The 14,746-nt window shown below is 41.2% G+C and overlaps 1 pseudogene across 1 annotated transcript; it reads left to right on the top strand.

Moving 5' to 3' along the window:
• The first annotated feature begins 821 nt into the window (after positions 1–821).
• Positions 822–14,686, top strand: LOC146688178 (amyloid beta A4 precursor protein-binding family B member 1-interacting protein-like; annotated as a pseudogene). The gene is made up of 13 exons (XR_014916299.1): positions 822–899; positions 4,447–4,506; positions 5,872–5,958; positions 6,465–6,676; positions 6,769–6,840; positions 6,942–7,101; positions 7,447–7,568; positions 7,666–7,740; positions 7,826–7,969; positions 10,180–10,290; positions 11,627–11,725; positions 11,987–12,071; positions 13,910–14,686. The product of XR_014916299.1 is annotated as an amyloid beta A4 precursor protein-binding family B member 1-interacting protein-like (transcript).
• The last annotated feature ends 60 nt before the right edge of the window (positions 14,687–14,746 follow it).

Genomic DNA, 14,746 nt, shown 5'->3' with positions numbered 1-14,746 from the left:
ACTGTCCATAAACAATCTTTGGTAGAACATCGTGCTGTTGTTCCCTTAAGTAAACATTAACATATGGCCGTGCAGCAGGGAGTCAGTACATTTAACATTTAATGACAAGAAACAGTTTCATCTTATCAAAACCACTTTGCATCAGGGAAAAGCTGAAACATGCGCACCACTCTCCTAAACTCAAAACAGCATTTTGTTTTATTGTAATCTGCAAGGGTTCTGTGTAGTCTATTGCACTGAATATAATAAATATAAGATCTGTTTTCATTCATATTTCAAAATGTTCTAATCCTTTGTGTGTGTTTTCTAAAAGACCTTTTGTTGTACGACGTTTTCAAATGATTTCCCACCAATCAACCTCGTAAATATTATGTAGACCAAATGTAAAATATAAAAGAAACATCACAGATCAATGTCAGGTATGGTAAACAAGTATAAGTAAACCAAATGTGAGAAAAAACAAGCTAAAATGTTCTCAGACATCTGAGTTTTAAAGGAAACTGGAAGGTTGCTGACATCACCAGCCCCCATTCAAATAATAAGTATTGTAAATGCAAATTTGTATTGACTAAGTACTACAATAAAAGGGTATATATCAGTAGCACATTCCCACATTAAGGAACTACTGATAGCTCTTACCAGAATAAAGTAGTGAAAACAACTGTGTGGCCCTGCCAGGCCAGAAGTAGAGCTCAGAGCACTACTTAAGCCTTATCTGCTTTACCAGAAAAACTTAGATCTACTTCCTGATTTCAGAGGAAGCTGAGCGAATATCTGTAGCATATCAGGCAGTGCAGACAAAGTCACATGTGCAAGCGCTCACATATAGACTGACCTGTCAGGGTTGCAGCAATGACACTCACTCTGTGATGCTTCCATGTGTCAAAGACAGAGAAAAGGTAAGAATGCTAAAAATGTGTTAATGAAAGATAGAGTTTGTATTTAAGTTGGTTGGAACTTCATAGTAAATCAATACAATAAAAAATATGCTACTACTAAATTCAGAACTACTGTGTTAACAGTTCAGTGCTGTGCTGCAGGATAGCCTTAAATAAAATGAGCATGATTAAATCAGCATTTAAGAGCTGCAGTCTTGCTTTTGCGAGTTTTGGTTGTTTCATGTAGCTGTAAGTCCAGATCAGCTCAGTGATGCTCTTGTTGCTCTGGCTCTCGCTGTATTTTGGGGCTGGTTGTCACACTGCAGCCTGACGTTAAGAGTGATCACACTTTCATGGTGAGCGATGGATAAGAATCGAATCATTTGAAGTATGTAAAGCTTTTGGCTTACTGTGCATACACACATTTCTGCCTTCTGTTGGTTCTTTTAAGAGTTAAATACTTGAATGGCCACATCAGCTTTGCTTAAGACAAACACATGCCCTCTCACAGCAGCCAGTGGACGGTTGTGCAACTAATTAGAAAACAGCAAGAAGCTCTCGACCGCAAGAAGAGAGAAAACATGTTGGTTTACTGTTAGCAGGAAATGCAATGTGATTCCTTTCATGCACGTACATCTCAATAAATCGCCTTTTGTGCTCAGGCTTTGGCACGGCCGCCTGCGTGTCTCTTGGCGTTGCCTCGTTTTTGTTGATGTGTGAGACCACATCGGGAGGCAGAGGCAACACTCTGACATGCCTGATGAGAGCATGGAATTCATAAACAAATGTGGTGTTTGCGATGCTTGCTTTCATGAGCGCAGTCTGCAAATGCACATTTGTTGAAATTAATCGGGAAAAATCAAACGAAAAGGTTACACGAGACAAAGGAGACGGAGGATTGGAATGAGTTTCACATGTGTGACGCAGAAGTCCAGAGGTAAAGTTCTGTAGCGATCCAAAAATTTCACTTTCATGTGGAAGCAATACCTAGTGAGCTACATCTCGCTCCACTCTTCCCCTTTTACCCCGTTTCACTTTAATGGTCTGTTTACTGCTCGGCGTAAACACAGAATGAGACTGAGCAACAGAGATGGCACAGTGGACGCGCATCTGTCGCATGAGAATGCGCAAGTTATGCAGAGACAGTTTATACATGTTTCAAACAACATGTATGACCCAGTGCACACAGGACAGAATCTGCATGTTCTATACTTTAAGCTGCAACTTTAATGTTTGCAATATATTAGGGCCAAGCTAAACAGCCCAACCGATGTCTGCTGTGGTCATCGTTTATTTATATTACTGACCTCGACTTTATTATTCAATGTCCATAATCGCAATTAGGCTTAAAACGTCCTCCCTTAGTTACCCTGCATCAGACCTATGCTGCTGGGGGCTTCCCATGATGCAATTCACTCACCTTGTGTCTTTATATAACACTTTGCATGTAATCATTACTTATTATTAATCTCTGGCAGTCTTCCACTGGTGTGTCTTTTGTCCTGTCTCCCTCCCCTCACCCCCAACCAGTCGAGGCAGATGGCCCCGCCCCTCCCTGAGCCTGGTTCTGCTGGAGGTTTCTTCCTGTTAAAAGGGAGTTTTTCCTTCCCACTTTTGCCAAGCGCTTGCTCATAGGAGGTCTGATTGTTGCCGTTTTCTGTGTATTTTTGTAGCGTTTTTAACTTACAATCTAAAATGCCTTAAGGCGACTCTTGTTGTAATCTGGTGCTATATAAATAAAACTGAAGTGAACTGAATTGCGAATACAGGGAATACATTTGCATCTCATTGTTGAAATAGGTCTTTTAGGCTGGATGAAAGTGATTTAGATTTGAAATAGCCCTGAAGGTACTTCATTCTTCAAGCTTAATACTTCAAAGTATATATATACAAAACATAGAACCTAGAGCCAGTATTGGGAAAAGTAGGGACAAAGTCTTGCTTTTAATTACAAACGTGAAGAAATGTTTCACTTAAAATGACAGCACTCTTTAGATCTATGGGGCACTTTAGCGTCCTTTAGATAACAGTTTTCATTTTTACAGTTTGTAACAACACCTCTTTGGTCCATGCAAATTTTTTCAGCCAGAGCAAGCAGATTACCTTTTTTTTTTTTATGTAAACGTAAAAAACTTTATACAGCTAACAGGATTAATAGTGACTCATTGAGTCAAATCACAGCTAAAATGAGAAAAAATACAGAACTTGAAATCCTCAAATTACTAGAAATGACAAATTAATACTAATAATCTAAATAGTAAAGTTTGCCCACGAGCCCTTAACTTAAAGATGCTGTTTCTGAATAGCCCAGGTGTTCATCTTTTATAACCAGTGTAGGGTTCTTAGATGAAAGAGAAAAAAACCCAAAAGATAAAATCCACAGAACAGGACAGGGTGCAAAACTATACGTTAGCATGTTAAGATGGGTAGATCAGATTGCATTTCTAATGTTAAAGACAGTCAGTTGCACAAACAAGAGCAAAATCTAACGATGTACAAAAAAAGAATGGAAACAGTTTCCACCTCACACATTTTGAAATTAGAGCAAAAAAGATAAGAAAAGCTAATAATAGATGCAAACTTGCAGAGCCATTGTATGACTGCAGTGTTACGTGCTTATGTGTCATAGTAAAAGTGCAGAAAAACATGATGTGTGTGAGGATCAGGAAATGGTATCATGCTTATGACCTGCTGAGCTCATAAAATAGCACATACAAAAGAGGCAAGTCGCTTCAAATAAAACGACTATTTTAAATCTTACCACCATCCCCACCTCTATATTTGCTGTACGTGCAGCTTTCAGAGTCAGGGTAAGCTGCTGGGCTCCTTTCAAAATAAGTGCATCTACTGGTATTGATAACCACATATTGCAACAGTCTTGCAGAGTTGGCAAGAAGCAGAGGGCTCATTCTTCAGTTTGCTTTTCAAGCCGATCCACATACAAGACCTAAAGCTGGCAAGATGCCGCCCCCATATGGAAAAACCCAGACACTGAATTCCACAGAAAATTTGGTCTGGTGAAAACCTTTGATCTCAATGAAGCCTTTTTGCAGGGCTGATCAATTTAGTGCGAAGAAAACAAAGCATTTGAGTTTTAGCTATCGCTTTTCAATCACAGACTGTACAAAGAGTTACACAGATGCATCTACAGGAGGTGAAAACTATTTAGCTTATTTAAGAAATGTATCTATGCTGTGCACTCATACTAAAGAGAACACTTAGAAAATGGAAGGTCACAAGCTCCACGTTTGCTGTCCAAGGAATTGAAGCGACTTTGCAGACAGAGCAGCACAGAAACAGCTGCTTCGGCTCTTTGTAAAGTCACCGAGATGACACAGCGGATCATTGCTCTTGAGTGCTCTGTCTAAATAGATGCTGCACTTTGCATTTTGTTTACAAAACAAACACGAAACTGATCGCAAAACGAACTGAAATCGCCCAAAGTTTTCACTTCCTAGTGCCTCCTACAGGGCGGTTCACCATTATCTACTTTATTTTCTGCATCTTGCATTATTCTGTCCCCCTACTGCTCCTAAAAAATCTGAATTCCTCGTTCTACCGTTTGCAGATGGACGACATAGACGCCATGTTCACTCACCTGCTCGGAGAGATGGATCATCTCTCTCAGGTGAGTTTTCTTTTCTTTTTTTTTGTTTTCGATTTGATTTGATTGTGATGCTGTAACTGATGAACATTTAAGGTACATGGTAATCCCTGTAAAAGATTGGAAAATGTGTGAATAGTGCTTCATGTTGACACTGTGCAAGATGCCATTCTTTTGAGGCAGGAACAGGTTAATGAAAGTGAATAATCCACTCAGTGTTTTAGTCATAATCTGGGCATTGTCTGATTACAGCCTTTTTGTTTTTGCAAGACGACTGTAATGCTGACATGTGAGGTCATCATCTGTGGATTGGACTGTGGGCAATGGCTGCAGATTTCCTTAAGCACACATAAGCTGCTCATCATAAAACTGCAACTCGCCAAGAAACACATTATACACTCATAACTGATTGAAGCCTGGGTCTGAGACTTGGCGTTAGTGTCAATTTCCAACCCCTGCATGTAAGCTGCAAACGAGCACGGCCCTGAGAATGGAATCAATCTATGTTCAGTATTACATCATGCTTACCAGAAAGGCTCCATTTGTCACTCTGACTTGCATCCTCTTTGGAAAGCCATCACAGTGATAAACACCATTTCAAAGACTATTAGGAGAATTCGCGAGAGAAGCATTTAGAGTTAAGCGTCGACCCCCAGAGACTCTTAGAAACAAAAGGATTTAAATGATTCCACTTATTGCCTTGATTGGGTTGGTTCTCTATGCTTTACTGCCTCGGAGGTAGAAAATCTTTTTTAAAGGAAAGTATAAAAAGGTCTGGTCTAAAGAGGCTTGGAGGTGTCATTTACGGAGCAGCTCCAGTATGACCAAATGTGTTATTAGGCACAGTCAGCAGGGTGGAACAGCCCGCTCGGAGGCATCATTTTGTTTCCAGGTTTTCTGCCCAGGTTGTTTATGAGTGAGCCTGCAGAGACAGAGCATGTTAACAATTAAAATCATACAGTTTGAGTCTGTTTCTTGATAGCAAGTTTTTTAATGGTGGGGACACTGAAATATCAGAGCCATTTCCTTAGTTCGGAAGGCCCAATTATAAATCACTGATTATATGTAATGTTGTGATGAATCGTTCTTTCTTAACAAACACACTTGTGATTTATTGTCCCCTGCAAACACTGAGCGCAATGTGTTTCGTGTTACCGATTTAGCTCGGAGACAGAGCGTGATGAAGTACAGGGAAACAAGTTACCAAGAGACAGCAGTTCAGAGTATTTTGAGGACACAGGGTTTCGATTTAAAGCGCCACCTCAAACTATGAACTGTTGCTTCCCTCCAAGAACACGACCTATGTGATCATACATGTGTTTTTCACGACATGCAACTGTAATTCATGGCTGTGGGGATGGCGGGGGGGCTCTGATGATGTCCCTGCAGAGTCTGAAGACTGAAGGTGACTCACCAGAAGCAGATTCTGCGGCCCAGACAGAAAAACCTTTTCCATTGGCTTCAACGACCTGAATGGTGAGTAGTCATGCAGATGAAACTGTTTCACAGAAGAAAAGCGTTCCCCCTCAGCCTCCGAGTAGATGCTATGGCATTAATTTGAAAATCCAAGGTGACTTCCTTCTTGAGTTATCACATTAACCAAGCTTTTCGGAAAACTTGACCGATGGCGGGGTCCCATTTTGACCAAGGGGCAAGGTGACTGAGACTTGACGTTGTGGAGAATTTTAACCGATTCATCTGTAGTACCTGATGAGCTTTTTATGGCCGAGGTGCAAAAAAGGCATATCAGCAATTTGAAACAACCAAAAGCAAACTGTGTTTTAGTGGAAGGGGGATACAGGACACTGTACGCTCCTAGTTTCCCAGGATTCCCTGGTATTCCCACTGGAATATGCTGCTCGTTCATTTTTTCTCAATAGATGTACCTTGCCAGTTCAAGTTTTGAACTAATCAGCTTTACGTCCATGATTCTCCAACTCACCCTCTTGAGGTCATAGTTAAACCCACACATCTCCTTACAGAGTCGCTTAATGAACTGGAAGACAATGATCTGGATGCTCTAATGGCTGACCTGGAATCAAAGTCAGCCGCGCAGGAACCCCTTACTTCTGAACCAAACATTGGCGGTACAAACGATCAAACTGCACCACCCGCAACAACTCAGAAACATGAGCCAGCCACTGCCCTTCCTCCTCCACCAGGCACAGATGTATCCTGCAGGAACATGCAAATGGTAAACCAAAGTTTTGCACTGACAGAAAATATAAAGTCAGAATTTCCTGGACATGGGGCGTCAAAAGAGATTACGTTCTTCTATGTTTCCAGAGAGAACCCCAAACAAAAGCAGAGAAAATAAAACTAGCTCTAGAGAAGCTGAAAGAAGCCAAAATGAGGGAGGTAAGATCAGCAGATTTTCTTTTGTGTGTGTGTGTGCGTGTGTGTGTGTCTCATCGAAGCTTGCATTTAATCTTGAGTTAAAGTAACTGTGCCTCTCTCAGTTGATTGTGAAGGTGCTCATGAGTGACGGCAGCTCCAAGACGCTGATGGTGGACGAGAGGCAATCGGTGCGAGAGGTCTTGGACAAACTGTTTGAGAAGACCCACTGTGACTGCAGCACTGCCTGGAGTCTGTGTGAGACCAACCCCGAATTGCTGATTGGTGAGATAAAGACACACACACGTAAACATGATAACAGGTAGTCAAAATAACAGAGGAGTCTTCCTCCCCTCACTCCCAACTGGTTGCAGCAGGTGGCTGCTAAGCCTGGTTCTGCTGGAGGTTCGTTCCTGTTAAAAGGGAGTTTTTCCTTCCCACTGTCGCCAAGTGCTTACTCACAGGGGTATTGTGTAATTGTTGAGGTTTTGTCTGTATTATTCTAGAGTCTCTAATTTGGTGCTATAGAAATAAAACTGAATTCACTTGAATTGAGCACACATTTCCCACTTTCCAAAGTTTTTTTGTGGAGTGTCCTCCCTTAATTTGCTTTTTTGTCCATTATTTCAGAAAGAACCTTTGAGGATCATGAACATTTGGTGGAACCACTGTCTGCTTGGACTCGGTACAGTGAAAACAAAGTCTACTTTTTGCCAAGACCACAAAAGTATGTGATGTTCACAGACCCTCAGGTGAGCAATATGGTAACAGAGCACCTGCTTCTTGGTGAAGTGTGATTATATGTTATAATGCTCAGTCAGTAAACTGTGCTTTTCTCATCTCGTGAAGATATTTTACATGTGGAAAAAGGATAAGGCAGCATTGAATGCGATTAACCAGCAGGCTAAAGATCTCCTTGTCAAGGTCAGTCGCAGTGCCACATTTTTGCATCTCATTGATGGCGCCACGTTTCAGTTTTGCATTTCATGCCATTCCTCTGACGCTGCAGGAGAATTTCGGGGGTTCGACTTTGATCGTTCCCGACCTAGAGGGCACACTTTACCTCAAAGAAGATGGGAAGAAGGTTTGGAAACCGCGCTACTTTGTGCTCAGGGCTTCGGGCATCTACTTTGTGCCCAAAGGAAAAACAAAGGTATAACAAATCAAAGTTTCTATTTGTATTGTTGCTTAAAAGAAAACAGGTTTAGCAACCTGAGTGAGCAAAGTCATTTCTACAGCTTACACCAGGCTAGCTGTTTTCTGCTGCTCGGCTTTAGATGAAGCTGATCTCAATGAGGCCTGTCTCAAACCTGAACTGCTGTAAACATTTAAGCTACATGTAGATACTGTGATAGCTGCACTGAATTCCAGCACATATAACTTTTTGTTGTATGTATGTTGTGTATATATCTTCCAATTCACTGTCACCAGAGCTGTAGCCTATCCCCAGCTACCATCGGTATCCTGCGACAGGATAGGCCAGTCTGTGACAGGGGGGCCAGCACAGAGAGACAGGCACCAGTTAACCTAACCCCACAGCTCAAAGACACACATCCACACAGATGTTGGATTTGAACCCAGCACTGTTGCTGTGAGGCAACCACCACGCCACCATTGCTTGCTAACAACAACAGTTTGCAAGTTGTTTCATTCCAGTTAGTCCTTCATTATGAAATATAATATGATCAAGATTTACAAAATAGACTTAATTTTTTATTCAGCATGACCCAAAATGATGAACCATGAACTCAGCAGGAGTGTTTACAGAGGTCAAGTCAGGAAGCTGTTTCCGCAGACTTTTTGCAAACACGTCTGTCGCCATCTGGTGGCCTTCAGACAGAATGCAGCTTTTTAGGCACATCATGTTGTAAGCACAAGACCCTTAGTCATAGACGTTTTACTGTTTATTACTAAAATGTAAAAGCCAGTTCAATGAGGAGAGATCCTTGGGGGCTTATTGGCTCAAAGAAGGCGGGCAAGAAGGTGATTGGACTAGAGTAATGATGTCAGTATTGAGATCGACCGCGTGGGAAAGCGGTTGTGAGGTAAAGAACAGAAAAGCAGCGGTAAAGCAGGCAGATAAAGGAGTGTCTTTCTAACTGGAAATAAGAGTCGCTGTAGTGCACGCCTATCGTCTGATTTTGTCTCATGTGAATTTACTAAAAACAAAACCATCTTAGTGATGACGCAGCCCTGCTTTCTTTTCTTTTTTTTTAGCAACAGGTCAGGTGCATATTTCAGTTCACTGCTACTGCATGTCATGTACAATGTAGCAAAGTCTTATTTAGATCACTTCTACACACATACAGCAATTGAGTTGACTAACAAACATCATCAGAATCTTGCTAATTTACAGCTTTAGTAAAATGTTTTTCACCTGATTTAGTGCCAGGCAGTTCACTTCCCATTTATTCAGCTTTACAGAAGGACTGCTGATCGTAAATGTGTAAAGCTGAACATGTTGGTCAAAACTGAGTTTTTCCTTCCCACTGTCACCAAGTGCTTGCTCATTTTTCCCTGTATTACTGTGGGGTCTTTACCTTGCAATAGAAAGCACCTTGAGGCAACTGTAGTTGAGATTTTGTGCTATATAACTAAACTTGAACTAAATCGAATTGTTAAAGCAAGTATGAGAGCAGCCAATAAACAACAATCCAAGAATATTTTGCCTGCGTGTGAAGTGCATAATGGCATCCATCTGAGCGGTCAAGCATCACAGAGCTGGAAAGACACGAGGAAGAGCTGGAGAAATGAAGATGGACAATTTGAATTGCTGCCTCGCCGACGCTAAAGGGAAACATGTCGTCTTTGTCACTAAAACGGAGAAGACAAACACCGCCCGTCCAGGCTTGACACCAAAAATCGTCCGAGTGAAAGAATTCGCAACACTGTGCGAGGCAGATGTGCAAATCACAGACATATAAGGAATCATTTAAGGAGACATGGATGGAGCAGACATTTGTGTCTTATGTGTCTACATGAGAATAAGAGCAAAAAGAAGAAGTAAAGTACGGCGCCGTCATCCGTTGGTCATCTACAGTTCCAAGAAGTGAGACTTTGAAGTTTCAGCTGAAGATCAACATCTTTTGACATGTGTGAACATGATGTGTTGAACATTGAAATTAAAGGGAGATTAACAGAGATTAACAGTATAATTTCCATGGTACTGAGCGTGAGTGTGAACTCGTGGATTTGCATCAGAGGCCATCTGCCTTGATTTTAATACCTACCACAAGCGCTGCTAAACAATGAGACAAAATCACAAACATTTTGTTATTTTATAAGGAAGCCAATGTCTGAGCTTTTGTTCTATGTATCTGTCTGCCATAGAGTCATAATATCCTGTTGTTTTCTATATTCCAGTCGTCCACTGATCTCACCTGCTTTGTCCATTTTGAAAAAATCAACATCTATATGACCAAGAACTACAAACAGAAGTACAGAGCTCCCACCAACTTCTGCTTCATGCTAAAGGTCAGCTCAGCAGCTTGAATCTTAAAGTGGCGATGGCATCAAGAAGCCCTTTATGCAACTTTCCTATTTCTTCACGCTTCTTTCTGATCATAGGCTGATGTTGCAATCACACAACAACAAAACCGCTGTAAACAAGATCAGCTGTTTACTCGGGACCCTTCTTTGTAAAGTCACAGTGTAAGGACACTTGCATACTTATAAGAAAAATTACCTGAGTTACCATTTTTAAGTCTGAGATGCATCCATTCTCATTAGTTCAAGTAGTCTGATCTGTTTTAAGCACTCTGAAGGCTTCCTGAACATACAAGAATAAAACAGACCAGTGACCAGAAGTGCAGAGTGCAACAAGAAGATTGTGGTTTGGTTTTTATCACTTATTTTAATTCAGTTCAGGGGCAGGCCTAAACATGGAGTGGTGCAAAGTGCAGACCTGAGGTAGTACTATTTGAAGGCCATGTAAGTTTATATCTGAGGGCTACTCAGCTGTAGCTTAAGACTCATACTGACTCATATTGTTCTCCATTAACATGTGTTTCAAATATCACACCAACCGAAGTGACCGCAGTTAAATGATACCGGATGCACTCAGCATACAGCTGCACTCCAGCACAACAGATCAAGATGGCTTTTTTCAGATGATGCAGTTAAGTGAGGAAGTGGTACTAGAAAAACAAAACCTCATTTGGTTTCGCCCATACTGACCAGTGGGTGCAACCTAGTTTCCTGTTTTTGGGGTCGTTTCTCAGTGTGTTAAACAGATTCTTCTTAGCTGTAAGAATTTGACCAGACAATCACGTGCACTCTGTAGATGTAGTGTTAGTCACGCGTAAGATTTCCACAATGACAGTGGCAGAGCAATGATTTAACCCTTCAGTGCTTATTCACGGCCCACTCTGTAGTTACAGTTTGGCATGGCCTGCCCTCTGCTGGATGCTTTTGTGGATTACAAATATATATTTTTACAGAAGCACCAAAATCTAGCATTTAATTTAATATAAATGAGACCCACTTCCCTACCTTTGGAAAACAGTGGGACATTTTCTGTGTGTCGCTGAAAGACATCTTGAGTAAATGATGTCAGCGTGATGTCACAGGATTTGTAACTGTGAGCTTAAATGTGCAGGTTTGGAAAGATGTTGGCTTTTCCCAGGTTGCTAAAAGAATTAGACTTATGGGTAACGTAGGATGCAGCGTTTTAGAGCCTTCTGATACCAGAAAGCACACCTGTTGACCATTTCTTTCTCTTTTCTCCCCATCAATGAAGTGGACTGTGATACTAAATGACTGGCCGTCCTCTTTGGCATAAAAGCTTTCTTTGTTGTCACTCTTTTCCCAGCACCCATGCATCCAGAAAGACTCTCCCTACATCAAGTTACTTTGCTGTGATGATGAAAAAACACTGGTGCTTTGGGTCAACTCCATCAGAATAGCCAAGGTCAGATTCAGCCCAACTGTAGCACAGCTCGCTTTGCCATACACAGTGAAATTAAAAACCGTGTTCAAACGGTCCACTCGTTCAGGTTGATGGATGGAGTCTACACCTTTTAGAAACTACTTTTTGGTGTGTCATGTAAATATGTGACTCCAGAAATGTCTGCCACGGCGTGAATGAATGGACAGTGCAAACACAGCCCTCTTTTATACATATAGAAGATATATGTATATATATGTCACTGTGTCCTCTGTGTGTGTTCAGTATGGAACTGCCCTGTATAAAAACTACCAGGCAGCGATGAAGAGAGCTTCTCCTACGAAAACCCTTCAGTCTGCTGCATATAAAGGTAAGTTTCAGTGTCTGTACTAAGATATAACTATGTTAGAATAATGAACATGCTGATCCTCCTTAATGTTACTTGCCCTTAGAATTGCATGCAGATATATTGACATGCAAATTTCCAGAAGTATTATAACAATCTGTGCACTATGAGTGAAAACGGTTCTTTGTGTGCTAAAATAAGGCAACTGGAAATCGTTAAGCTTGTGAAGACATTCATCCTCACATCCTTCTGCAATTTTAAAAACAAAACATGGATAGGCGTTTAAACCCTAGTGGGGGTCGTCCTCTTTGGTGGTAGTCGCTAACCTTCTAATAATCATGTACATCATCACATGAGCCATGGTGTGTAAAATGGCTTGGGTCATTACTATCACATCAGGTTAAGAATGAAACCACGGTGAGACTTTGCCCCACCCTATTGAACTCAGAACCTTCTTGCTGTGAGGCAACAGTGCTAACCACAGTGCCACCGTGCTGCCCAAAGCCCCAAATATTTGCTTATTTTACGTTGAGTGATGAAATTTTAAATTAAAATTGTTTAGCTTAAACTATTTCTCATTGTACAGTTATGAACCCATTCCCATAGTTACTTTTGCTTTACTTTACTCTTGTGTGGCCACAGATCATTAATCTCTTCGTATCCCTCCCGACTGATTTATCTCTAAGTTTCCTTTTTTGGAAATATTCTTGTCACTACTGATGCAGCGAGTTGGTGTTTGCAGCCCATTCATGTTGCACTGGTGGAACAGCTCCTCCAGGATGGCACATCCATGTTTGGCATCACTAGGTTTGTTATGTCTGTCAGTACGGTCTCAAGAGTGTTGGCGAGATACTAGGAGACAGCCTATTACATAAAAAGAGTTGGACAGGGCCAAAGAAGGCCAGCACGACCAGTATCTGCTCCTCTGTGCATAGAGGAACATAAAATGACGTCCAACAGCCTACCGTTTGTGTTTCTGACCAAGCTGTTAGAATCCCACTTTGTGATGGTGTCATTAGGACCCCACATCATTTAGTAGGACCTGTACTCACAGCCCAGGACTGTGCAGCTTGACTGCCAGAAAACACCAGAACTGGCAGGTCCACCACTGGCACTCTGTCGTCTTTACAAATGAAAGCAGGCTCATGTCACAGGCATCAAATAGTCAGATTTTATGCTGCCTTCAACATTATTCAGTGTGCCAGTTTGGCAGTGTCATGTTGAATGACGAATACCACCCTGACTGTTGTGAACTGGGATGAATTTGTCCAGCCTATCATTAGACATTATGTTCATGCTGTGAGGACTGGGTTTCTCCTGTTTCTGGGCAGTAGCCAGCCTCATGCAGCCCAAGTGTGTAAGCAGTGCCTGGACGTCGAAGGCGCTGATTGCCCATTGACTGGCCCTCACCTTCACCAGAGTTGAATCCAACTTTGGTGAATCCAACACTGCCAAACAGCGACTTGTCTAGGAGCTCAGTGATATCCTGATCCATGTCTGTGAAGAGATCCAGCAGGACACGATCCGATTTCTGACCAGAAGCCCAGAGGCTGTTGGGACTGGATGCAGCTACACAGGGGCACCAGTTGGATCAGACTGTGATTTCAGTTTTGAACTTTGTTTTTTTATGTGTTTGTGTTTTTTTTAGTTTGTGCTCGATGAATTGAACAATCTAAATCAGCAAAGATTTTCACCCTGAATATTTCATTCATCAAGACTCGATGTGTGTGTTACCTTTTTTATTCATTTTTTGAACAGTTTCTTTGTATCATCTTTGTATTATGTTATTTTCGGCATAAAGTCCTGAATATTTGAATCTGAAACTCAAGACTTCTTAATTTCATTCTTATGTGTCTTTACAGAAAAATCCAGTGGTCACACCCCTGAGGCGGGTCTATCAGCACCCAAAACCGCAAACCATACTGAAGACTACGAATATGAGCCACCACCCGACTTCATCCCTCCTCCCCCTCCAGAACGTACATCCTTTTGAGACTTTGTGTACATCGTGAATTAATCTCAGATAGCCTCGATTTAGCCAGTTTCTCCTAAAATAAGGCTGCAGTTACACATAAACACATAGCAGTGGTAAGATATAAGCGCATGTTTTGAAAGTTATTTATTCACAAATCTATATTTATTTGTGGTTTTTATTTGGGGGCACAAACATACAGTAGACAGCATGTTTACAGTATGCTGCAGATTGTTTCCATCTTTTGAGACAGCTCATTGGCACAAAACTCACAGTGCTGTCATTTGTTTCATCGAGCTGTTTATTACAAAAAAGGCTGTACATAAATTTCAATGAACACATCCTATGTACAAACTGAGAGGAGAAGACAAATATCGCATTCTGCTCCAATGAACATTAAAGTTTCAGATGTTTTTTTGTTTTTCTTTTCATTTCCACAAATGATCATAAGAAAACGCACATCAAAGAAAGGCGCCTTGACCTGTGATGCCCTGAAATGCTAGAGACGTTAAGTGGTAAACATTACAAAGTTTTGCACATCGGTGGTTGTCTCATGATTACTCTATGAAAAAAGTAAGTATAAATAAATCATTTACATAAAACTGCTATCGAATCCTTCCTTAGCAGTCTCACACATAAAAAGAAGCTGAATGCAGAGCTAGAAATACATCAGGTAGAAAAAGTCCTCACAAAACAAAATGACCTCATGATGGAATAAATACAATCA

Source organism: Copadichromis virginalis, linkage group LG18 (assembly GCF_057382275.1).
Source record: "Copadichromis virginalis isolate Kocher_CV1m ecotype Utaka linkage group LG18, C_Virginalis_male_GT1.1, whole genome shotgun sequence".
NCBI lineage: Eukaryota > Metazoa > Chordata > Actinopteri > Cichliformes > Cichlidae > Copadichromis > Copadichromis virginalis.
Note: the sequence above shows the minus strand (reverse complement) of the source record. Positions and strands in the feature narration are given on the sequence as shown.